A 25,413-nucleotide genomic window follows, 5' to 3' on the forward strand; every position below is an offset into this window, starting at 1 on the left:
GGAGGCAGGAACATTTTCCTGCAGTTAAGTATTTTCTAAGTTCCTTTCCCGAAACTTCCCCAAACGGTTCTGAAGCCTCTCTAACCTCAGAAGTCTTTTCCTCTCTCCGGAATTCTGGGATTCGAGGATAACTTCATGGAGAAGGAAAGAAACCTGCAGAATCAGCAAATGAGTGCCCGCCGGGAGCCTCCACCCCCACCGCTGCCACCAAGCAGGCTGTAAGTTGCCTTAGAGGTGTACTGTGCCCTCCCGCCTCCTTGCTTTTAAGGACTACTTGAGTTCTGTTCTCATCTCCCTGAGGCGTATCCGTGACAAGGAGAGCATGAGCAAGAAGCAACCCCAATGACCCACACTATGCGCAAGCTCTTTGTGCCTTCCACACATACGCAGTCCGGACAGAGAGAGGGACTCATCCAGCACGTCCTCGCCAAGAGAGAGAAGGAATGTGTCAACACCCAGAATTCAGGTCAGATCATGCAAAAGTGCAAAGACCAGTGGAACCTGTATCAGAGTTGGGGCTGGAGAAAGCGACATCTACATGACAGCTTTATTGTTGGGTGCCAGGCAAAGTCTGTCCTGTTCACTCAGGCCACATGGGTGGGTAATGGAAAGTATTAGTTCTGGTGGGCAATTTTCCTTGGTGCCACATACTGAACCGTGGCTTCATATTATGAGCAGGACGGCAGCCTCTCCTCCAGCTTTGCACACCTCTCCCCCACCCCAAGCCTATTGGGAAGCTTCCACTTGGATTTTAAATTAACCACAGTTTGGTGTGTCCAGATCCTATGGTGGTTCATTTTACCAGCTTTGTAAACCCACGATTGGAAGTTGGCTTGTTTCAATGAGCCATGGTTCAAATGAAGCGGATTGTGCACCTTCAGACATTGAGACAAGATGCAGTTAATCCAAAACTATCTCCTTTTATGATATGTTTATCAGTATGTGGTTAGCAGCTTCAGATGCTACTGTTTTACAGAGGCTGTTTAGCTTGCTCTTTTTACCCCTTTACTAGACAGGCTGTATTTCTGTGCTGTTTTCAGAGTGGGGAATGCCCCTTCCTTCATGGCCAGCATGGAAACACAGAAGGCTAGCCATTTAGGAGGTTTGCAAAGAGGACAAGGGTGTTACGGGGTAATCTTCTAGCAAACAAGCTTGGCACAGCAGATCTGAGAGGTGGTTTTCTGCTCCCGGAAAGCCAGCCTGGAAACCAGGTTGCCAGGTGAAGGAAGAATGGAGAGATCAACCAACTCACTTGCCTTCAAAGAATTTCTGGTTGCCTGTGGCTACTGGGATAGTGCTTAGATATCAGGCTGGCTGACACATCTTAAAAAATACAAGGAAAAAGCTTTTGTTCTTTCATTAGCAAAGCTCCTTTGGGGCCCCGAATAGCTAAGCTGAGGAAGAAGTGGCTGGTATTACTTGTTTGTTCTTGGTCCTGATCTTGCCTGCCCTTGCACACTCCTGTTGTCTTTGCATATTTAACCAGCACGTCTGTTCCGATTGGAGTCCTATTCCTGCAGTTCCACATCCTTCTCTTTGGCACTTGGGCATTCGGTTCCAGGAGCTGGACCTGAGCGCAGAGGCTTTCTTCTACTTGCCCTCGACAAAGGAGCAAGAGTGGCTGACAGCTGTGGAAAAGGCTTTGCGTTCCAAATCCAAGTACAAGAAAGTAAGTCCAACCCCACCCATTTCTTCAGCAGCCAGACAGCTGTCAGGAGCTGGAGTGAGGAGGAGGAGGAGGAGGAGGAGGTCAGCAAGAGAAAACACCTGGTGTCAGTGGTGTTTTATTCAAAAGAAGCCAACATTCTTTATTCAAAGAAACCCAAACCGTGCAGGCCTCGTGATCACAGAAACCTTTCCCAACAGGTCTTCCCCAGTGAGGTAGTTGTGAAGGCTGAAGGTTGCTACCCTCCCACCACTCTCTGAAGTCTCCTCCTCCCCCTGGTCCTTCCCAAGCAACCTGAGACTCTGACACCTTGCCTGTCTTTGCTCCCTCCTCTTAATTTCTCTGTCTTCTGGGAGACCAGCAGGGAGGGGAGCTGATCGCAGCAGGATGGGGAGACCCCCTGGCTTCTGCAGCAGCCTGCCTGATCTCTGCCTCTTGACCCCCGCCTCCAGCCTCCACTTCTGCCTCGGATTCTGGGCTGCTGTTTGCCACAGAATCTCCCTGCCCCCCTGCCTCTCCAGTTTCCAACACCTCCTCTTGCTCACAGTCTGCTCCCTCTTCTCCCTCGGACGACCCCCCACCAGTCCCTGGCTCTGAGCCTTCTTCCCTTGGGGGATCCCCAGTTGGGGCCCCCTGCCACTCCTATCTGCATCCAGCCGGCCCAGGACAGCAAGCAATGAACAGAGCTGGTAGACATCCCAGTACCTTGCATCTTCTAGGTGCAGCTGGTGCGTCTAGTCGGAATGATGTTGCTCATCTTTGTCAGGAAGGACCAGCTCAGCCGCATCAAGGAAGCGATGAGGGAGACAGTGGGCACAGGCATCATGGGGAAGATGGGGAGTAGACCCTGACAGCGGAATTCCCGACGTCGATCTTTCTGTCTGTCTATCTGCCAACCAGTTCCCCCCTCTTTCCTGCTTGCTCACTAACAGCCATCTTTGCTCCGCCCCTGCAGGGTAACAAGGGGTGTGTGGCCGCGAGGCTTGTCTGCAACAATACCAGCTTCTGCATGGTCAATTCCCACCTTGATGCCCACGTGGAAGACTTTGAGCGCCGAAACCAGGATTACAAGGATACCTGTGCCCAGATAAGAATAAGAATAATAATAATAATAATAATAATAATAATAATAATAATAATAATATGCCCCTTCATGGATCACTGCCTTGCCGTGGCGAAGGGGCTTGAAGAACTCAGAGAAGCTATGAACTACGCCGAGCAGGGCACACAAGATGAACAGGTCATAGTGGAGAGTTTTGACCAAACGTGATCCACCTGGAGGAGGAACCGGCAAGCCACTCCAGTATCCTTGCCAAGAAAACTCCATGGACAAAGACAACAGGCATATAAAAGTTATGACGCTGGAAGATGAGCCCCTCAGGTCGGAAGGCGTCCAACATGCTACTGGGGAAGAGCGGAGGGCAAGTACAAGTAGATCCAGAGCTGATGAAGCGGCTGGGCCAAAGCCGAAAGGACGCTCAGTTGCGGATATGCCTGGAAGCGAAAGGAAAGTCCAATGCTGTAAAGAAAAATATTGCATAGGAACCTGGAATGTAAGAACCATGAACCTAGGTAAGTTGGAGGTGGTCAAAAATGAGATGGCAAGAATAAATATTGACATCCTGGGCATCAGTGAACTAAAATGGACGGGAATGGGCGAATTTAGTTCGGATGACCATCACATCTACTACTGTGGGCAAGAAACCCGTAAAAGAAATGGAGTGGCCCTCATAGTCAACAAAAGAGTGGCGAAAGCTGTACTGGGATGCAATCTCAAAAATGATAGAATGATCTCGATACGAATCCAAGGCAGACCTTTTAACATCACAGTAATCCAAGTTTATGCACCAACTACTGGTGCTGAAGAAACTGAAATTGACCAATTCTATGAAGACTTACAACACCTTATAGAAGTGACACCAAAGAAGGATGTTCTTCTCATTATAGGGGATTGGAATGCTAAAGTAGGGAGGCAAGAGATAAAAGGAACAACTAGCAAGTTTGGCCTTGGAGATCAAAACGAAGCAGGGCAAAGGCTAATAGAGTTCTGTCAAGAGAACAAGCTGGTCATCACAAACACGCTTTTCCAACAACACAAGAGACGACTCTACACATGGACATCACCAGATGGGCAGTATCGAAATCAGATTGATTATATTCTCTGCAGCCAAAGATGGAGAAGCTCTATACAGTCAGCAAAAACAAGACCTGGAGCTGACTGTGGCTCAGATCATCAGCTTCTTATAGCAAAATTCAAGCTTAAATTGAAGAAAGTAGGAAAAACCACTTGAGATCTGTTCAAGAAAATTGGAGATATGAAAGGAACATTTCGTACAAAGATTACCATAATAAAGGACAACAGTGGTAAGGACCTAACAGAAGCAGAAGACATCAAGAAGAGGTGGCAAGAATACACAGAGGAATTATACCAGAAAGATATGGATGTCTCGTACACCCCAGGTAGTGTGGTTGCTGACCTTGAGCCAGACATCCTGGAAAGTGAAGTCAAATGGGCCTTAGAAAGCACTGCAAATAACAAGGCCAGTGGAAGTGATGGTATTCCAGCTGAACTATTTAAAATTTTAAAAGATGATGCTGTTAAGGTGCTACACTCAATATGCCAGCAAATTTGGAAAACTCAGCAGTGGCCAGAAGATTGGAGAAGATCAGTCTACATCCCAATCCCAAAGAAGGGCAGTGCCAAAGAATGCTCCAACTACCGCACAATTGCACTCATTTCACACGCTAGCAAGGTTATGCTTAAAATTCTACAAGGAAGGCTCAAACAGTACGTGGATCGAGAACTCCCAGAAGTGCAAGCTGGATTTAGAAGAGGCAGAGGAACCAGAGACCAAATTGCAAACATGCGCTGGATTATGGAGAAAGCTAGAGAGTTCCAGAAAGACATCTACTTCTGCTTCATTGACTATGCAAAAGCCTTTGACTGTGTCGACCACAGCAAACTATGGCAAGTTCTTAAAGAAATGGGAGTGCCTGATCACCTCATCTGTCTTCTGAGAAATCTCTATGTGGGACAAGAAGCTACAGTTAGAACTGGATATGGAACAACTGATTGGTTCAAAATTGGGAAAGGCGTACGACAAGGCTGTATTTTATCTCCCTGCTTATTTAACTTATATGCAGAATACATCATGCGAAAGGCTGGGCTGGATGAATCCCAAGCTGGAATTAAGATTGCCGGAAGAAATATCAACAACCTCAGATGGCAGAAAGTGAGGAGGAATTAAAGAACCTTTTAATGAGGGTGAAAGAGGAGAGCGCAAAATATGGTCTGAGGCTCAACATCAAAAAAATGAAGATCATGGCCACTGGTCCCATCACCTCCTGGCAAATAGAAGGGGAAGAAATGGAGGCAGTGAGAGATTTTACTTTCTTGGGCTCCGTGATCACTGCAGATGGTGACAGCAGCCACGAAATTAAAAGACGCCTGCTTCTTGGGAGAAGGGCAATGACAGGCCTAGACAGCATCTTGAGAAGTAGAGACGTCACCTTACCAACAAAGGTCCGTATAGTTAAAGCCATGGTTTTCCCAGTAGTGATGTATGGAAGTGAGAGCTGGACCATAAAGAAGGCTGATCGCCGAAGAATTGATGCTTTTGAATTATGGTGCTGGAGAAGACTCTTGAGAGTCCCATGGACTGCAAGAAGATCAAACGCATCCATTCTTAATGAAATCAGCCCTGAGTGCTCACTGGAAGGACAGATCGTGAAGCTGAGGCTCCGGTACATTGGCCACCTCATGAGAAGAGAAGACTCCCTGGAGAAGACACTGATGCTGGGAAAGATGGAGGGCACAAGGAGAAGGGGGCGACAGAGGATGAGATGGTTGGATAGTGTTTTCGAGGTTACCAGCATGAGTTTGACCAAACTGCGGGAGGTAGTGGAGGACAGGGGTGCCTGGCGTTCTCTGGTCCATGGGGTCACGAAGAGTCGGACACGACTAAACGACTAAACAACAACAACAACAACAACAACAATAATAATAATAATAATTTTTATTTATTCCCCACCCTCCCCAGCCAAGGCCAGGCTTAGGGCAGCTAACAAGCAATAATTAAAACAAGTTGAATTAAAATACAGCATTAAAATATTGAAACATTAAAATGCAGCCCCATCACAGGAGGAGAAAGGAAAAAGAAAGAGGGGGAGGGAATCAAATTGGCTCCAAGCCAAAGGCCAGGCGGAACAACTCTGTCTTACAGGCCCTGCGGAAAGAAATCAGATCCCGCAGGGCCCTGGTCTCATGAGACAGAGCGTTCCACCAAGCCGGAGCCAGTGTTGAAAAGGCCCTGGCTCTGGTTGAAGCTAATCTAACTTCCTTAGGGCCCGGGACCACTAGGGTGTTGCTATTTATGGACCTTAAGGTCCAGCGTGGGGCATACTGGGAGAGGCGGTCCTGTAGGTCTTAAGCCGTGAAGGGCTTTAAAGGTCAAAACCAGCACCTTAAATCTGACCCTGTACTCCACCGGGAGCCAGTGCAGCTGGAAAAGCACTGGGTGAATATGCTCCCATGGCAGAGACCCCGTGAGGAGCCTCGCTGCAGCATTCTGCACCCGCTGGAGTTTCAAGGGCAGCCCCACATAGAGCGAATTACAGTAGTCAAGCCTGGAGGTGACCGTCGCATGGATCACTGTGGCCAGGTCGGGGCGGGAAAGGTAAGGGACCAACTGCTTGATGCGGCGAAGGTGGAAAAATGTCGCCTTGGCTGTTGCTGTAACCTGCGCCTCCATGGAAAGGGAGGCATCAAGGATTATACCCAAACTCTTAATAGAAGGCAATGGCACTAATTGGGCCCCCGCAAGAGAAGGGAGTTGGTCCCTCATCCCCATGCCATCCCAACCCAGCCATAGGACCTCTGTCTTCGAAGGATTTAGTTTCAATCAGCTCCCACGAAACCATCCAGCCACAGCTTCCAAGCATCTGCTCAGTGTGTCCGGGGCCGAGTCGGTGCGGCCATCCATCAGCAGGTAGAGCTAAGTGTCATCAGCATATTGGTGACAGCCCAGCCCAAAGCTTCGGACAATCTGGGCAAGGGGGCGCATAAAGATGTTAAAAAGCATTGGGGAGAGGTTTGCGCCCTGCGGCACTCCACACACCAAGGAGTGGCACGACAACATCTCCCTCCCTAGCGCCACCCTCTGTCCCCGACCATAGATAAAAAAGCACAGCCATTTACGGGCTATGCCCTGTATCCCCACGTCGGCAAGGCGGTGGTCCAGAAGATCATGATTGACCATGTCAAAGGCTGCTGACAAATCTAAAAGAATCAGCAGTCCTGACCCGCCTCGATCCAGTTGTCTACGTAGATCATCTGTTAGGGCAACCAGAGCCGTCTCGGTCCCGAAACCAGGACGGAACCCGGACTGAAATGGACCTAAAGCCGATGTTTCCTCCAGAAACCTACCAAGCTGATCAGCAACCGCTCTCTCAATTACCTTACCCAGATATGGAAGATTTGAAACTGGCCGGTAATTGGATAGGTCTAAAGGATCTAGTGAAGTTTTTCTTTAAGAGCAGACATACCACTGCTTCCTTCGGGTCCCCTGGGAATGTCCTCATGCCAAGGGACAAATTGATAATTTCAACCAGGGGGGTCCGTGCAACATCTGGACACGCCCTAATCAGCCAAGACGGGCACGGATCGAGGAGGCAGGTGGTGGGCCTACCAGCTTGGAGGAATCTATCCACATCAGCAGGGAGTAGCCGATTGAAATGATCCAACACTGGACCCGAAGACAGTCGAGGGGCCTCCAGTTCAGTCACTGTATCTAAATTGGCAGGGAGGTCATGGCGGAGCAACAGGACTTTCTCCGCAAAAAAGCTCGCGAATGCCTCACAGCTGTGGGTCGAATTTGTGCTTAAATTTGGTTGTCCTCCTAAGGACATTATCGACCTAATTATTCTAAAATGTTGTGCCGGGCGAGAGCTAGCGGATGCAATGGAAGGATTTTCCTGTCGTGTGATGCAGCAAAGTAATTTAAGATGACATGGGGCAAAAATGCACAAGCATCCTGTACCTTTAATAAGTGTGTATAAGATAGGATTTCAGCAGGTATACCCCTTTTTTTGCACTTGGCTAACCTACTAGTAGAGACGCGGGTGGCGCTCTGGGTTAAACCACAGAGGCTAGGGCTTGACGATCAGAAGGTCGGCGGTTCGAATCCCCGCGACGGGGTGAGCTTCCCTTGCTCGGTCCCTGCTCCTGCCAACCTAGCAGTTCGAAAGCACGTCCAAGTGCAAGTAGATCAATAGGTACCGCTCCGGCGGGAAGGTAAACGCCGTTTCTGTGTGCTGTTCTGGTTCGCCAGAAGCGGCTTAGTCCTGCTGGCCACATGTACGCCGGCTCCCTTGGCCAATAAAGCGAGATGAGCGCCGCAACCCCAGAGTCGGTCACAACTGGACCTAATGGTCAGGGGTCCCTTTGTTGTTGTTGTTGTTTAGTCGTTTAGTCGTGTCCGACTCTTCGTGACCCCATGGACCAGAGCACGCCAGGCCCTCCTGTCTTCCACTGCCTCCCGCAGTTTGGTCAGACTCATGTTTGTAGCTTCGAGAACACTGTCCAACCAGGGGTCCCTTTACCTTTAACCTACTAGTACTTCACCTTGGTCTTCCAGCACAACAGTGGCTGTTAACAGACTCCATTGTCAGGCAACAGGGGGTCTTTTGCTTCTCTGCTGATAAGCGGTTTCTTTTTGGCTTTAGCTAAACATTCAGCGTACCCAAAAGACAGCTTTTGCTGATTTCACAGAGGGAGAGATCAAGTTCATCCCCACGTACAAATTCGACTCTAAAACAGATCCTGCTTGATAGTTGAGCCTTTGTAAGTAAGTCCTCTCAATCATTCTTCTGCAAGGCTTGTTTGTTTTTCCTAGTCTGCTGAGATGCTAGTAGTGTCCTGCCTTTCCATCCTCCTCAGCAGGCTAGTAACAAATGGCTTTCTGCTAAGCAAGCTGTTGGAGGAGGGCTAGAGTTGAGGGCTGGGCGGACTTCCTTTCCTCTGCAGCCAGAATGGACACCAAGCCACGGAGGAAGAGAGAGATCCAGCTCTCCTTCACCTGCTCACTTTGCTTGCATGGAATTCCGGGTTGCCAAAGGCTGCTAGGCGAGTTGTGAAATGCAAGGCTGTGATATCTTGTCTTCCTCAAGCCGTCCCTGCTCAAAGTCTCTGGAAATGTTTTGGCTCCTTTTCCACAAGCAGCCTTTCCCCCACATTTGTCCTGATAACCAGCATCCTCTGTTTCATGGCGTGTATAAGCAGAGAATCCTGTTTGTGTCAAGGAAGTCTGGGAATGAGACTTGGTGCTCTCTCAAGATGAGTCTGCCAGGGCATAAGAACATGAGAGCAGCCCTGCTGGATCAGGCCATTGGTCCATCTGGCCCAGCATCCTGTTCTCACATTGGCCAATGAGATGCAACAGCACGCTCCCCTCCTCCAAGCCATACTGCTTCTCTTGGTGGAGTATGTTCGGTGGCCATTATGGCTAGTAGCCATTGAGCCTCACCATCCAGGATTTGGCATATTCTTGTGGTTCTTGACAACTGTCAGAAGCCACCTAGGCCTGCTAGTTTCATTGCTCTTGCTGTGGTAATGGGGAAATCAAAAGGACAGGCGGAACATGTAGTGACGAAGCCGGAAAACGGCAGGCTCCTTTGGGCAGCATTTCAGGTGCCAGAAAGGGTCTTTTGGATCACTGAAAAAATAGTGTCTGAACAAGAATAACGGGGCCCCTTGCTTTGGGGAAGGATCATCATTTGGTGGTGTGCCATATGCTTTGTATGCAGAGTCTCAAGTTGAAACTCTATGGCACCTCCACCTGAAAAAGGATTGGGCCACAGAGAGCTGCTGCCAGCCAGAGTAGACTTAATTAAGGAATCGTGGGGTTGGAAGGGATCACGAGGGTCATCTAGTCCAACCCCCTGCAATGTAGGAATCCAAACTGGGGGAGGTCAGAAATTCATTCTGACCTGGTCGAAGGCAGCTTTTGATTTCCTGACAACTCTCTCCATGAGGCAACATGCCTGCACACCTGCAAGGTCCGCCCCTTCAGAAGTTGGACTCCCAAGCCCCATCATCTCCAGCTCCTGACCGTGGTCAAGATCACAGGCCGTGTGTGGAGCCAAAGTTTGACTGCGTGAGCCTTGTGTGTTGCCTCAGCCAGTCCAACTGTCTCCTTGCAGTGGGAAGTGCCGTGTGCCAGCATGGTGTGAGCCAATCCTCTGGAGAGGAGGCAGCGTGAATCAGCTCAGCTACCGAAGCCACATGGAATTGAAAAGGAGCTCCCTCTTCCTCACAGGGGTAACCCCTGCCCTGGCCAGGGCTATCGTCTATTCAGGGTTTTTAGTTGCCTGCCATGTGGCACCTCCTCGAATCTGGGCAGGCCCTGACCAACAACCAGGCCCCTTTCCACAGAGCTCCTCCTTGGCCAAGGACTTCCGGTGCAAGGAGTGGGCAGGTTTTGGCTCTGTTAAATCCCTAGGCTTCCATTCCCCACTCTTCTGAGTACACGCTGCTCCTGCAGGCATGGCAGACCACATGGGCTGAACTGTATACCTTAACCGTTGGCTCCATTCATCCAATGGAGCTTCTGTGGTACTTGGCTTGGAGCATTTGGCTTCAGCCCATTGGCTCTGGAAGTCACAGAGTTACAGTGCTTGCCTCTTTCAGGGCTGGGAACAGGGGGGTGCAGCAGGCCTTTCTGCTCTTAACTCATGCCCCCCCTTTAGTCCATAGCCCCAACAAATGTGCTCTGCCCCCCCCCCATAGGTGAAGGTTGTGGAGGGTATTGTTCAGTTGATGGACAGGATGGAGAACGAATTCCTTCCCTCCCTGGAGGGAGGTAAAGACCAATAGGATCCTCTCCAACCCCCTAAAGAGGGTTTGCTGCAAAAAGACCAGGGGGGAAAGAAGCCCTTGGCCCATCTAGCTCAGTCTTGATTTCCGGGGGATCTCTTTCTTTTTTTAATAAATTTTTATTAGGGTTTTTACAATATTACAAAAGGAAAAAGGAAAAAGAAAAAATACAAAATAAAAACAGTTAAAAACAATCAAACTTTCATCACTTATCTTTCATTTACTTGTTTCCCGGACCTCCTCATACCTCCCTTTTTTGTATTCCAGTTCAATTTATTAGTTCAGCAGTTTCTTTCCCTCTTTATTTTACCCTGATCTTTAATCTTAAATTGTTATAACATTAAATTTTTACTTTAAAAAAACCATTTTTTCATATTCTTTTAAACCATTACAGCTAGAAACCACTTAATTTCAATCCAACATCATTCTATCATTCATCAATTTTGCAATATTTCTGTAGGTAGTCTTTAAATTTCTTCCAGTCTTCTTCCACCAACTCTTCTCCCTGGTCTCGGATTCTGCCAGTCATTTCCGCCAATTCCATGTAGTCCATCACCTTCATCTGCCATTCTTCCAGAGTGGGTATGTCTTGTGTCTTCCAGTACTTTGCAATAAGTATTCTTGCTGCTGTTGTAGCGTACATAAAGCAAGTTCTATCTTTCTTTAACACCGATTGGCCGACTATGCCCAGGAGAAAGGCCTCTGGTTTCTTCAGGAAGGTATATTTAAATACCTTTTTCAATTCATTATATATCGTCTCCCAGAAAGCCTTAATCCTTGGGCACGTCCACCAAAGGTGAAAGAATGTACCTTCAGTTTCTTTACATTTCCAACATTTATTATCGGGCAGGTGATAGATTTTTGCAAGCTTGAGTGGGGTCACGTACCACCTGTATATCATTTTCATAATATTCTCTCTTAGGGCATTGCATGCCGTAAATTTCATACCTGTGGTCCATAACTGTTCCCAGTCAGCCATCATTATGTTATGTCCAACATCTTGTGCCCATTTAATCATAGCCGATTTAACCATTTCATCCTGAGTATTCCATTTCAACAGCAAGTTATACATCTTTGACAAAATCTTAGTTTTGGGTTCTAACAGTTTCTAATTTTGATTTTTCCACCTGGAAGCCAATTTTCTTGTCCAATATTATATGCCTCCATTATCTGATAATAATGAAGCCAGTCTCGCACTTTGTTCTTTAGTTTCTCAAAACTCTGCAATTTCAGTCTGTCTCCCTCTTGTTCCAAAATTTCCCAATATTTCGGCCATTTAACCTCCATATTGAGCTTTTTCTGAGCTTTCGCTTCCATCGGTGACAGCCACCTTGGGGTTTTATTTTCCAATAAGTCCTTATATCTTATCCAAACATTAAACAATGCTTTTCTAACAATATGGTTTTTAAATGCTTTATGCGCTTTGACCTTGTCATACCACAGATATGCATGCCATCCCAATACGTTATTAAAACCTTCCAAATCCAAAATATCTGTGTTTTCAAGAAGTAGCCATTCTTTCAACCAGCAAAAAGCTGCTGATTCATAGTAAAGTTTAAAGTCTGGCAGGGCAAATCCACCTCTTTCCTTTGCATCTGTTAATATTTTAAATTTTATTCTAGGCTTCTTGCCCTGCCAGACAAATCTAGAAATATCTCTCTGCCACTTCTTGAAACAGTCCATTTTGTCCACAATTTGCAATGCCTGAAACAGAAACAACATTCTAGGCAATACATTCATTTTTATCGCAGCAATACGGCCCAGCAGTGAAAGCTTCAAATTTGACCATATTTCTAAATCTTTTTTCACTTCAACCCAGCATTTTTCATAGTTGTCTTTAAATAAATTCCCATTTTTTGCTGTCATGTTGATCCCCAAGTATTTGACTTTCTTAACCACTGTTAAACCTGTCACATTCTGAAACCTCTCTCTCTCAATTGGTGTTAAATTTTTCTCTAAAACCTTGGTTTTTGACTTATTCAGTTTAAACCCTGCAACCTGACCAAATTCTTGAATCAATTCTAAAACCCTTTTAGTACTAGATTCTGGCTCCTGTAACGTCAATACTAAGTCATCTGCAAATGCTCTCAATTTGTACTGTTTGGCTCCGACCTGTATACCTTTAACCAACTGGTCCCTTCTAATCATATTCAGCAAAACCTCCAGGACCGATATAAAAAGCAGTGGGGATATTGGGCAACCTTGTCGTGTCCCTTTTTCTATCTTAAATTCTTCTGTCACCACGTTATTTACAATTAATTTAGCCTTTTGCTCTGAATATATTGCACTTATACCGTTTTCAAAACCTTGGCCTACCCCCATACCCTGTAAGTTCTTTTTCATAAAAGTCCAAGAAATGTTGTCAAAAGCTTTCTCCGCGTCCACAAATATTAAAACTGCCTTAGTGTTTATATTCACTTGTAGTTTTTCTAGAATATTAATTATGTTTCTCACATTGTCAGATAAATGTCTTCCTGGGAGGAAGCCTGCTTGGTCTTTATGTATCTCTTCCACTAACACTCTTTTTAGTCAAAACAAAAAAAAATTTTCCTTCCAGTAGCACCTTAAAGACCAACTAAGTTAGTTCTTGGTATGAGCTTTCGTGTGCATGCACACTTCTTCAGATACACTGAAACAGAAGTTGCCAGATCCCTCTATATAGTGAGAAGGTGGGGAGGGGTATTACTCAGAAGGGTGGTGGGAATGGGTGATTGGCAGATAGCTGTGATGAGCCTGTTGACGACTCTTAACGACTGCAATAGGTCTTACAGGAAAAAGCAAGGGGTGAGAAGGTGAAAAATGGCTTTGTCATGTATAATGAGATAAGAATCCAATGTCTTTGTTCAGACCAGGTCTCTCCATGGTTTTAAGTTTGGTAATGAGTTGCAATTCAGCAGCTTCTCTTTCCAGTCTATTTCTGAAATTCCTTTGTAGTAAAACAGCTACTTTGAGATCTTGTATAGAATGTCCTGGGAGATTGAAGTGTTCTCCTACTGGTTTCTCTGTCTTGTGATTCTTGATGTCCGATTTATGTCCGTTTATTCTTTGGCGTAAGGTTTGGCCTGTTTGTCCAATATAGAGAGCTGAAGGACACTGTTGGCATTTGATGGCATATACAATGTTAGACGATGAGCAATTAAATAGTCCCGAGATGGTATGCGTGATGTTGTTGGGGCCAGTAATGGTAACTTAGTTGGTCTTTAAGGTGCTACTGGAAGGGGAAAAAAATTTTGTTTTGACTATGGCAGACCAACACGGCTACCTTTCTGTAACTCTTTTTAGTCTTTTAGCCAAGATATCTGCAAAAATTTTGTAATCCACATTAAGCAGTGATATGGGTCGGTAGTTCTTAAGCTGCGTCTTTTCAGTCTCTATTTTCGGTACAAGTGTGATATATGCTTCTTTCCACGACTCTGGTGCCCTTTCCCCCTCCATTATTTCGTTACAGACCTCTTTCAAAGGTTGTACTAGCCATTCTTTTAAAGATCTGTAGTATCTAGAAGTCAGTCCATCCGGTCCTGGAGATTTACCCAATTGCATATTCTGAATGGCACCTTCTATCTCCTGTTCAGTTATTTTATAGTTCAACATTAATTTATTTTCTTGAGAGATTTTTTGTAGTCCATTTGTTTTCAAAAATTGGTCTACGTCAGTTTCTTTCTGTGGCCCTTGTGTATATAGTTGTTTAAAGTACCTCTGGAAGCAATTTCTAATCTCAGCTGGGTTCTGTATGTTCCTTCCTTCCACTTCTAAATTTGTAACTGTATTTAATTTTTGTCTTTTTTTCATTTGCCAAGCCAACAGTTTCCCACATTTATTAGCTGACTCAAATGTCTTTTGTCTCATTTGTTTAATTTTCCATTCAATCTCTTGATTCATCATTTTCATAAATTGCACTTGATATAACTTTATTTCTCTCAAAATCTCTTGCGACTTGGGTTTTGCTCTCAATTTTTTTTCACTTTCCTTTATTTTCTCCAAAATTTTATCCTTCTTCTCATTCTGGATTCTCTTTTTTATTGCATTCTGTTGTATCAAGAACCCTCTCATAACAGCTTTACTAGCGTCCCAGATTACTCTTTTTTCCACATTGGTGCTCATATTTATCTCAAAATAGTCTCTCAAGGTTTTTGGGGCCTTCTTAAACACTTCTTCATCTCTAAATAAGGTGTCATTCATCCTCCATCTAAAGGAACCTGTTGGTGTTAATTTCATTTCCATCTTGACAGCATTATGGTCGGAGCAGGTTTTTGGGCAGATTTCCACTTTTCTTGTCTTTGGTGCCATTCCTCTAGTTACCCATATTTGGTCATTTCTAGTCCATGTCATTTTGGCTTCAGAAAAGAAGTGTGCTGGTCCCGGGGGGAAGGTTACTGTTACCGTAGTCAAAGTTCAGTCCTGAGTCACTAGCCTGGAAATAGTTCACAAGGTGCGAGGCGAGGTCCGAAGCAGGGAGCCGGGCGGGGACAGGAACGCTCGAAGATCAGAAGCAGGAAGCCGGGCGGAGAACAGGAACGCTGGAAGGTCAGAAGCAGGAAGCCGGGCGGGGAACAGGAACACTGGAGAAACAGGACTGGATGCTGGCCGAAACAGCTCTTCAATGATGACGTTGCTCCCGCAACCTGGGACCGGGCTGACTGGCCTTTATCTTCTCTGAGGCCAGGGGCGGTCCCGGCCCCCAGGAGCCCCGCCTCTCCTGGCCTTAAGGCGAGCACTCCTCCTGGGAGAAACCAGTTCCCTTCGCCTCTCTGCCCTAAGCCTCTGCAGTTCAGGAGAGGCTGAAGGGTTACTGGGACCAGGGGAAGACTCACCTTAGGCACTGAGTCCTCAACCACCTCTGGGGCCAGAATGGATTCACCTGGTGCCTGCTCCTGAGGATCCGGCACAGGTGCAGGCTCCTCAGAATCAAGGCCCTGCCCCAGTTCAGCCGGCCCTGGAGGCGGGGACTCCTGTGCCGGCTGGGACTCCTCCGGTTCACTCTCAGAATCGGAATCCCAGGCCATCACAAGAAGGTTCCCTCTTTGGCCAAGGGGTTCTTTCTTCTCCAAATATCAACTAAATCCAAGTTGTCTGTCATCTCAAAGAAAGTTTTCGGTAGTCTACCATCCTTAGTGACTACCTGTCTTTGTGCCTTGTCCATATGTGTAGATACCACTCCATTCATGTCTCCCATCAAAATCACATTGTAATCCAAATAATCCATCAGGATCTCATGCAACTTCTTAAAAAAATCAGATTTCCCCTCATTTGGTGCGTAGACACCTACTATCAAAAAAATTTCTCCCTGTGTTTGAATTTCAATTGCCACAAATCTTCCTTGGTCGTCTTTAAAGATAAATTTCAGTAGTAATCTCTCCTTTGCATAAATCACTACCCCTCTTTTTTGACCTTGTCCGATGAAATAAACTCCTGACCAAGTCTTTTATTAATCAATAGTTTCCTGTGTAGCCTTGTTATATGTGTTTCTTGTAGACAAATCAAGTCCAATTGTTCCTTTTTTAATAAATGAAACACAGATCTCCTTTCCTGAGGGGAATTCAAACCATTACAATTCCAACTTAGTAGTTGCAGAGCCATGATGTAGTTACTATGCTTCTCCTCCAACTGCACCCAGTGCCTGTTCCTGCTCTGTTGGTGGTATCACCTTCTTTAGGCGGTCTTTTAATTCAGGAGGTAAATCTGGTGTATCTAAAGTTTCACTTACAAGTGCTCTTAACTCTCCTGCAACTTTCTTCTGCAGGTCTTCTCCGTGATCTCTCCAAAATTTGTCTTTGTCGTCCTCTGATCTTATTTTTATCTTCTTCCCTTTGTAGCCAAAGGACAGGCCTTGGGGGAATTCCCACCTGAAAAAGATTCCGTTACTTCTCAACAGGGCAGCTAAAACTCTATAATTGGACCTAAGGTCCAAAAGGTGTTTCGGAATATCCTTAAATATCTCCACTTTTGACTGATGTATTTCCAAGGTCTTCTGGAAGTGCAGACTCAAGATTTTGTCTCTCTCCTCTTTTGTTCGGAGGGTGATCAAACAGTCTCTCACCCTGTTCTTCCTCCCTCCTTTTCCAAGTCTAAAAGCACTCACTATCTTGAAACTATCCTTCTCCAAATCTGGATTCCAAAAGTCTGCAAATTCCTGTGTAAGAAATTCAATCAAATTATCTTTCTTCAATTCAGGTACCGCCCTGACCCTTAAATTTGCTTGCTTCTCCTTCAACTCAATCATAGACAATATTGATCTGTGGTCTTCAAGTTGTTTGTGTAACGGTGGTATCTTCTCTTCTACAACGGCGGCTGTAGCAGTTGCAATTTCTTTTGCCTCTTCAGCTGTCTTTCGTGTCTAAGTGGATTCCTGTAGTAATTTCTGAATAGTTTCTGTATTGGTATTTACCTTCTGTCCCAAATTATTAATGCTTGTAGTGTTTTGATTAATACTTGTAGTGTTTTGGTCAATTCTGCCCGATGCCTCGGCTACTTGTTTGCTTATTCTTTCCAAAGATTCATTAATTTTACCAAGTGCCTGGGCCAGGGCATCATCAGCTGCCATACCTTTAGGTTTAGATTGTGCCAATGGAGTTGCTGTTGGTAAACCAGCAGGACCAGATGTCGAAGCTCTTCTTTGCAGCCCACCGTCTGTACGAAATACTCTGCCAGACCTTGTTGCTTGTACCAAGTCTATCTTGTCTTTCCCATCTGCCATAACCCTCGAGATAAAAGTCAAGGTCAGTCACACGCTCAGAGTCAGAGTTTGTTTTGAAATGGAAAATTCCCTTGGCCCAGCTGCTGTTGTGATAATTTCAAAGTTCCTCTAGGGGGACACAGTAGCAGTAACAGTCAAAAATGTCTTAAAGTAACTAACTTTTCCCTTTCGCCCCCCAGTCACAAAAGGACAACAGTTTCTATCTAATTGTTTCCTGATACTTTGAAATCAGGAGAAGCCAGTCAGTAATATTGTGTCTTACTTGTATCTCAGACGCAGAGTTAACTGTCAAAAGAAAAGATACTTTCAGCAACAGCGCGTTTCTCAATACGGCATTTTCACTGTTCACTGGGAGCCCGTTCCAGGGTTTTGAGCAGTGAATTTTAGCTCCTCTTCCTCTCTCTTTTTGCAGGGAAATACAGTTCAGATCCTTTCCCCCCTCCTCCCTTGCAATCAAGGGGGGGGGGAATCGCTTATTTGATGTTCGGATTATAATCCTTTACCAACGTCCTTTGAGGTTTCCGCTTACAAGTTCATTGCTTCACTCCATTTACAAGAACGGAAGGAAGACTTCCTGTTTATGCCTCTCCGCTTCAGTACCAAATAATTTTTAAAGTTCCTTTAGTTCTGAAATTAGCCTACTCACGGATCGTTGTTTTACAGCCAAATTATGCTTAAGGAGCTCCGTCACAGACAGAGGTTTGTGGACTTAGCCAAACTCTGAGGGACTAGGACTTTATGCACAAGCAGCTCATCATCCCATCACAGCAATCGGACAGTCCCTGAAAGCAGCTTGTGCAGAGAGGCATCATGAGCAACCCAGCCAGAACCGGGGGAGCAGGAGGAGCTGGAGAGGGTCCAAGCCTGGAAGAAAGGTACCGGGTGTTGGAGGTCCAGCTAGCGCTGCAAACGGCGAGGCTAGAGGAAAGGAGGGCGCAGGATGCAGAAAAGGCAAAAGGCGCCCCACTAGCAAGAAAGATGCCAGGATTGGTGCAGAAGTTTGGGGGGGACCCCAGGAACTATCAAGCCTTTAGGACAGAGATGCAGTATGCTCTCAATCTGCAGTTTGACGACTTTCCCGACGAGGCATCGCGAGTGGCGTTTGTGGTTGGCCATCTCGAAGGGGGGGCGAGAGACTGGGTTAGACCCCTGATGGCAGGGAATAGTGAAATGCTGAAGGACACGAGGAAGTTTTTTCGCGCCATGGATTTGATGTTTTCCAGCGAGATTGAGCAGGGAAGTGCTGAGCCAACTGCAAGCAAACCAGCTGTGGGTGAAATTGGAGAAGTGTCAGTTTCACACCAAGGAGGTGGAATTCCTGGGGTACCGCTTGTCAGACAAGGGATTAGCCATGGATCCAGGCAAGGTCCAGGCGGTGCTGGAATGGAAGACACCAAAAACGAAAAAGGATGTGCAAAGATTCTTAGGGTTTGGGAACTTTTACCGTAAGTTCATCAAGAACTTTGCCCACTTAACAGCTCCCATCACGGACTGTCTCAGCAGCAAGAAGAAATTTGTTTGGACGGCGGAGGCGGAGCAAGCATTTGAGGAATTGAAAAGGGCATTCGCTTCGGAAGAACAGCTCCTGCATGTGGATTTACAAAAACCAATGAGAGTGGAAACTGATGCATCAGACCGGGCGGTGGGGGCGGTGCTTCTTCAGCCGGGGAAGAATAAGTCGGAGTGGAGACCGTGTGCCTTCCTTTCGCGTAAGCTAAACAAATCCGAGAGGAACTACACCGTATATGACTGAGAACTACTCGCCATTCACGAAGCGTTCCGGAGATGGAGACATTTACTAATTGGTGCACAGCATAAGGTGCAAGTGTGTACGGACCACAAGAATTTGGAATATTGGAGAACGGCACGAGTGCTCAACCAACGACAAGTGAGGTGGGCCCAAGAGTTCTCCAAATTCCATTTTGAAATTTGCTATGTGCCAGGTCCAGAAAACGTCAGAGCGGACGCTCTCTCACGCAAACCTGAATATTTGGAGGGGGAGGGAGCACCTGAAGAGAGACATATCATCCCAGAGGACCGCTGGGTGTGTGGGGCGGCCTGGGTGGGGCAAAGGGAACTGGTAGAGGGAACGGTGAATGATGAATACGCCCAGAATAAGCTCAGAGGTTTAAGGAGAGAGGGAGAAGACCCCGGAGGTTTTGAAGAAAGAAACGGGGCATTGTATTACAAAGGGGCACTTTATATACCCGAAGGGGAATTGAGGGGGAGAGTACTCAAACAGCTGCACGACAACCCCACAGCGGGGCATTTTGGGCAACACAAGACCATGTGGTTGGTGACCAGGGAATTTTGGTGGCCCAAGGTGAGGGAGGATGTACGGGAGTATGTAAGAGGGTGTGACCAATGCCAGAGAGCCAAAGGAGAAAGGCGGGCGCCGGCGGGGTTATTAGAACCGTTACCCACACCAGAACGACCGTGGGAGGCGGTATCGATAGATTTTATGACTGATCTGCCGAAATCCCAGGGGAAAACCGCCATACTGGTCGTAGTAGACCTGTTAACTAAGATGGGCCACTTTGTAGCTTGCTCACATGCAGTCACGGCGGAAGAGACAGCGAAATTGTTTGTAGAACATATTTTTAGGCTGCATGGCGCCCCCTTGAGGGTGGTCTCCGACAGAGGGAAACAGTTCACGTCCAGGTTCTGGAGGAAACTTATGAGCTTACTGCACGTAGAGGTCAATTTTTCGACCGCCAGGCACCCTGAGACCAATGGGCAGGCGGAGAGAGCAAACGGTATCCTCCAACAATACCTGAGGTGTTATGTCAATGACAGAGAGAACGATTGGGTCGAAAAGTTGGCACTAGCGGAATTTGCCTACAATAATGCGGAGAATGTGTCCACCGGGATGAGCCCCTTTTTGGCTAATTATGGGTGCCACCCCAGGGCGTTTCCAGGGGGAGGAGGGGAGAGATGGAGTGTACCGGCCGCCGAACATTTTGTAGAAGAAATGGAAGCGATCCATCGTCAACTCCAACTCAACTTAGAAAGGGCCAAAGAAGAATATAAGAGGCAGGCAGACAAGAGCAGAAGGGAAGGTGAAACCATTAGGGTGGGGAGTCAGGTGTGGCTGTCAACCCAAGGGTTGCCGTTCAAGGGGGGTTGCAAGAAATTGAGACCCAAAAGATTGGGACCATTTGAGGTCATTCAACAGGTCAACCCAGTGGCTTTCAGACTCCGGTTACCGAACCACATGAAACTGCACCCAGTATTCCACAGGTCATTACTGTCACCATATAGGGGGGAAGGTGAAGGGGTCTCCACACGGGGGCCAGTCTTAGAAGAAAGGGAAAGCAGCAACCATGTGGCGGAGATCATCGACTCCAGGTGGAAGGGTAATCAGGTGGAGTATTTGGTCGCGTGGGAAGGGGAACCGGAGTCGGAAAACACCTGGGTGACGGCAGAGGAGGTCAGTGACGAGATCTTGATCGAAACGTTCCACCAAAGGTTCCCCAGGAAACCTCAGCCAGTAGCGAGGTTCCGGAGGGAGTACTTTGGCACCACCGACGAGGAGGAGGAACTGGAAGGATTCAGGGAATCGGAGTTGGAAGAAGGTACAGACTCCGATGAGGAGGAGTACTTAGAAACCGGAAACAGCAACCGGTGGAGGGAAGTGTTCGAAACTTCGGAAGATGAGGGAGGTTCTTTCAGGGGTTTTGCTCCCTCGCCTCCCGCAGAGGAGGGAAGGGGAGGTGGTGAAGGGGGCCCTGGAGGGGAGGTGGATGTCAGGGAACTGCCATCGGAGAAACAGGAGGTGAAAGGGCTCACAGAGGCTGAGAGAGACTTATCCGCTGAGGAGGGAACCAGCAGGGGGAGAGGAAGAGCTCCAAGGGAAAGTGAGTCGGAGGGAGGGCTCAGAGACACTTCCAGCGAAAATAGCGGGGAGGTTTCAGGACCTCCCATAGGGACACCCACTCCTCGCTGGAAACTGTCACGCCGAGAGTCCAGAAGACGCGTTTCCGTTAAGGAACTTTTATGCTGGAAGAAGTTCCGTAAACGCCCACTGTCCGATTCTACGAGCGACTGATGGAGCCATGCTTAAGGAGCTCCGTCACAGACAGAGGTTTGTGGACTTAGCCAAACTCTGAGGGACTAGGACTTTATGCACAAGCAGCTCATCATCCCATCACACCATGGCTTCGCGCTGAGCCCTGCGAGGGATACTTGGAGCCCAGCGCGTCTCTCTCTGGAATCAGAGAACTGTAGAGTTGGAAAGGGACCCCAAGGGTCATCTAGGGAAGGCCTTCCTTTTCTCCTCCTCTTCCCAACCCTCCTCCCTCAAACCTTGGGAGTTTGGTAGAGCAGGGGAGGCTTAACATTTGTGGGCTGCATTGCCCCATGCTCAAGCCTCCAAGGGCCACACGTCAAAGCAGCTGAGCCCAAAGTGTAAAAGTGTGTGTGACCAGCTTTAAACAAACACACACACACAAATGAATTGAAGCCAAACAATGCTGGAGGGTCCCAAAACACCTTTTGGCATCGCAGGGAACCAGTGAGAGCAGTCCGTCCAAAAATTACTTTTTTTAAAAAAAGAAGCGTATTTTTATGTTGTGGAGGCACAAAAATATCTTGGGGATCATATAGAACTAGCCAAACTTTTAAAAACTCAATGAAATGTAAACTAAAAAAGAAAGTTACATTGGGGGCGCAAAAATCCTTTCCCTTTTTATATTCTTTTGTTAGGATCACTTTCTCTCACCCCCCAGTATCCTGTCACCATCTTCTGTGCAGCTGCTGCTTTGGAGGACTAGAGAGGAAAGTGGGGTGGGGGTGGGAACTGAGTCGCTTCTTTTCCTAATTCTTGAAGTTAAGGTTTCCCCCATACACCTGTGAGAACAGGATGCTGTACTAGATGGGCCATTGGCCTGATCCAGCAGGCTCGCATGGTGCCATTAACACCCTGGGTTGTCTTTTGCTCTTGCCTTCCTCCTCTGATCTCAGGGAGAAGACAGCTTCCTAGAAAAGGTAACAGCTGGTTTGCTATCCTCTAGATGTTCTTGTAGCGGGCTCAAATCAGGTACAGGCAACGCCCCGTTTACACGGGGGTTGCGTTCCGAGGTACCGTGCGTTTAAATGAAATTGCGTATATTGGGGACAGCATTGGAAAAGCCTGCAAACACCCTCTAAACTTCCGGAAACCCTTTTGAAAGGCCTTTTGAAAACCAGCAGCCTCCCTGCAAAACTCCTTGCTCCAACTCTCCGCAGGCCTGAGAGGTCGGTGCCAAAGCTCCTGGGAGGGAGTCGAGATGCTGTTTCCATGCCGCTTTGCCGCTTTGGTGCTCTTGGGGGGGGGGACATTTTTGCCCCTTCAAGTGCCCCTTCCAGCTTTGCGGCAGTGTGCATGTGCCTCGAAGGCACGTAAATGGAGTTGCCCTTGTCAGCGATCAGCAGCTGCTCCATGCAGTGGCAGCTGGTCCCTTAGGGCAAACCAGGCACTACCCCACCAACCTGACTTTCCTCTCAGGCAACCCGCACCTGCCTGCCTTCTGACTCAAATCCAGTCCAGGTGGTGGCTCTAGCTCTCTGCTTTGGTCTCTTCCCTAGTCTCAACGTGGCCCTTGTAGAAGTCGGCAGAGGAGAACGGAGACGAAACCAGAATTTGCCATCACTGCTTGTAACTGATTTTGCGCTGCTTGACTCTGGGTCCGCTTGCGATTGGCAGCACGGGAGGCAGAAAGCCCAGTCTCATGATGCAGGCGCCAGCCCCCTCTGGCCCCAAGAGCCAGTTTTCTCCTTGTCTCTGTGCTCAGCCACTGCTGCACAGGCTATGCCACTCTGGCTTACTCTTACCACCTGAGCACTGGCATTTGGGAAGCGGTAGTGGCTGCTTTGGGGTGGCTCAGGGAAATGTCACTCCTCTCAAAATCAGATCTACTTGGGTGTATTATCATAGCCACAAGGAGACAGTGGTGACTGTCAATTTGGACAGCTGTAGACATTTAGAACCATGGAGGATATGTTTATCAGTGGCTACCGGTCAGGGCTACTTCTTGCCACTATTATCACAAACCACATGCTTTTGATTACCAGTTGGCCATTGTGGGAACAAAATGCTGATCTAACCCAGCAAGGCTCCTGTGTTCTTTAGCATGCACCAGCTACTCTTGCACTAAGACTCTGATACAGTATGTGTCATTCCCCACACCAATGTGCTCTCTCTCTCTCTCTCTCTCTCTCTCTCTCTCTCTCTCCAGGGGTGGGGAGTATTGGCGGGGGGGGAGGGGGGATGAACTGGTTCCTAATCAACAGCTGCCCTGGGGATGAGGGGATCAAATTCTCCATCCTTGCCAACTCCTTTTAGTGATGGGCTGCTTGCCACTGCTGTGCTCCTAAAGCTCTCTTGCTCCCCCCTCCTCTCTTTCTCTTTCTCTTGAATGTGGTAGCTTGAGATAGAACTAACCACCCTGAACATTTCTGGAGAGGAAGATGGGAAGGAGGCCGGAGGCATGGTTCACCAGCTGCTGTGTGCTGCATTGCCCAGACAAAGTCGTGGGCTGGGGCTCCAGCTGTTGCTCAGTTTCTACCACTGCCTCTGCAACGTGCTCTAGACAAGGGGTGGTGAACATGTGACCCCATCATCTCATCATGCTGGCTGGGGCTGCAGCCCATCAACCTATGAAGACCCATCCATGTTCTGTTGCTGTTTTTGTTACTTATTTCCTGCCCTTCACCCAACAATTTAAATAAAATGTTAGCCAAACCTCATGTCCACAGCTGCATATTCAGTAAGCTTTTGGGTGAACTGCACATCCGGAGTGGGAGGATTACGAGCTGCATATTAATAGGGGGAGGGGGAGCTTGGATTTGGGGTGCAAGCAATTTGTTTTTTGTTTCCCCACTTGAGATGCTTGCTGTGGCTAGGGCCGGGCGATATATTTTCAACTCAGCTTGAAGTCTAGATAGTGAGACTGGTTTCATAATTTCTGACCTGGCAGTATATTGCGAATCATGATGTGTGTGTGTACTATGCAAAAAACACCATGTGGGGGGAAACTGTGAAGCCAGACAATGCTTCTCTAGATTCCTGCAGCCCCTGTGGACTCTGCCGGTTCAGCTTTCCCCTGCCCTCCTGCAGGGGGCAGCAAAAATCACAATGCGGGGGAAACCGTGAAGCCAGCCAATGCCTCTACATAGCTCCATCTTATTTCAGACATCGCGATATATTGGTGTATTGCAATGTTTAGCTAGTGATATATCACCGTGTTGAAAGCCAGCTATCGCCCAGCCCTAGTTGTGGCCTCAGAGGGCAAGACTTGTCCACCCAGCTGGAGCAAGGAAAGAATGCATACAGGCACACATTCTGTCAGGCTCTCATGCCAGCCCCGCTTGTCACTGGACCTCCAGGAGAAGCAGTTTCTGGATATCGTACCCCAGGATGGTGATGACTCCACTGAGCGGCCAAGGAGATCTGGCTTTTGGTGGACCACCTCTTCAAGAATGCCTGCCACCAGGTGAGCTGAGGGGGACGGTACCATTGAAAGGATGGGTGTGGGCTGGAATCCAGTACCAGTTTTGGGGTGTGCAGGTTCCAAACGCCACCATTGATTTCTATCTTAGCTACCGACTCGCTCTTACAAGCTCCTGCTGTGAGTATAGTGGCACCTTGGTGGAGCGGCAGCGGGTGGGACATCCAGCATACGGTCTTCCTTAGAGCGGCTCAGAAGAACCCAAGTGTTCCCAACCATTGTCTGTCTCTCCCTAGCAAAGCGGCTCTCTGAGACTCGCCACTAGAAGAAGCGGGGAATGATTTCACTCTCCCATTGCCCCAAATCAGGAGAAGGGTAGTAGGAATGCTACTGTGGAAAGCAGGCGGGATACAATTCTCAGCCCTTGTGCCAGCTCTCTTGGTGATGGGCTTCTCTCCATTGTGGCATTCCTCGACCTCACATGATGCACCCCAGGGCTGGATTGTTCTTCATGCTATCCAGGATGTACCTCATCCCTTCCTAACGCATGGGTGATACTCTGCTTCAGGAGGACCTCTTCCAGACCCCGGGCACGCAGGACGAGCTGCAGGAGATAACTGAGTGGCTGGACACCAGCATTCCCGAGACGATCCGTATCCTCTTTGGGGGGCATTGTTGGGGAGCAGGGCTGCTTGGTGCTTTTCTTTCGCTCTTGGCTGGAGTGGACCTGACTTTTATATACCTGGTGGCTTAG

At 47.7% G+C, this 25,413-nt stretch overlaps 1 pseudogene; it reads left to right on the plus strand.

The window, feature by feature from the left end:
• Nucleotides 1–593: 593 nt before the first annotated feature.
• On the plus strand, nt 594–25,413 carry LOC128406104 (inositol polyphosphate 5-phosphatase OCRL-like; annotated as a pseudogene).

This window comes from Podarcis raffonei, chromosome W, assembly GCF_027172205.1.
Source record: "Podarcis raffonei isolate rPodRaf1 chromosome W, rPodRaf1.pri, whole genome shotgun sequence".
NCBI lineage: Eukaryota > Metazoa > Chordata > Lepidosauria > Squamata > Lacertidae > Podarcis > Podarcis raffonei.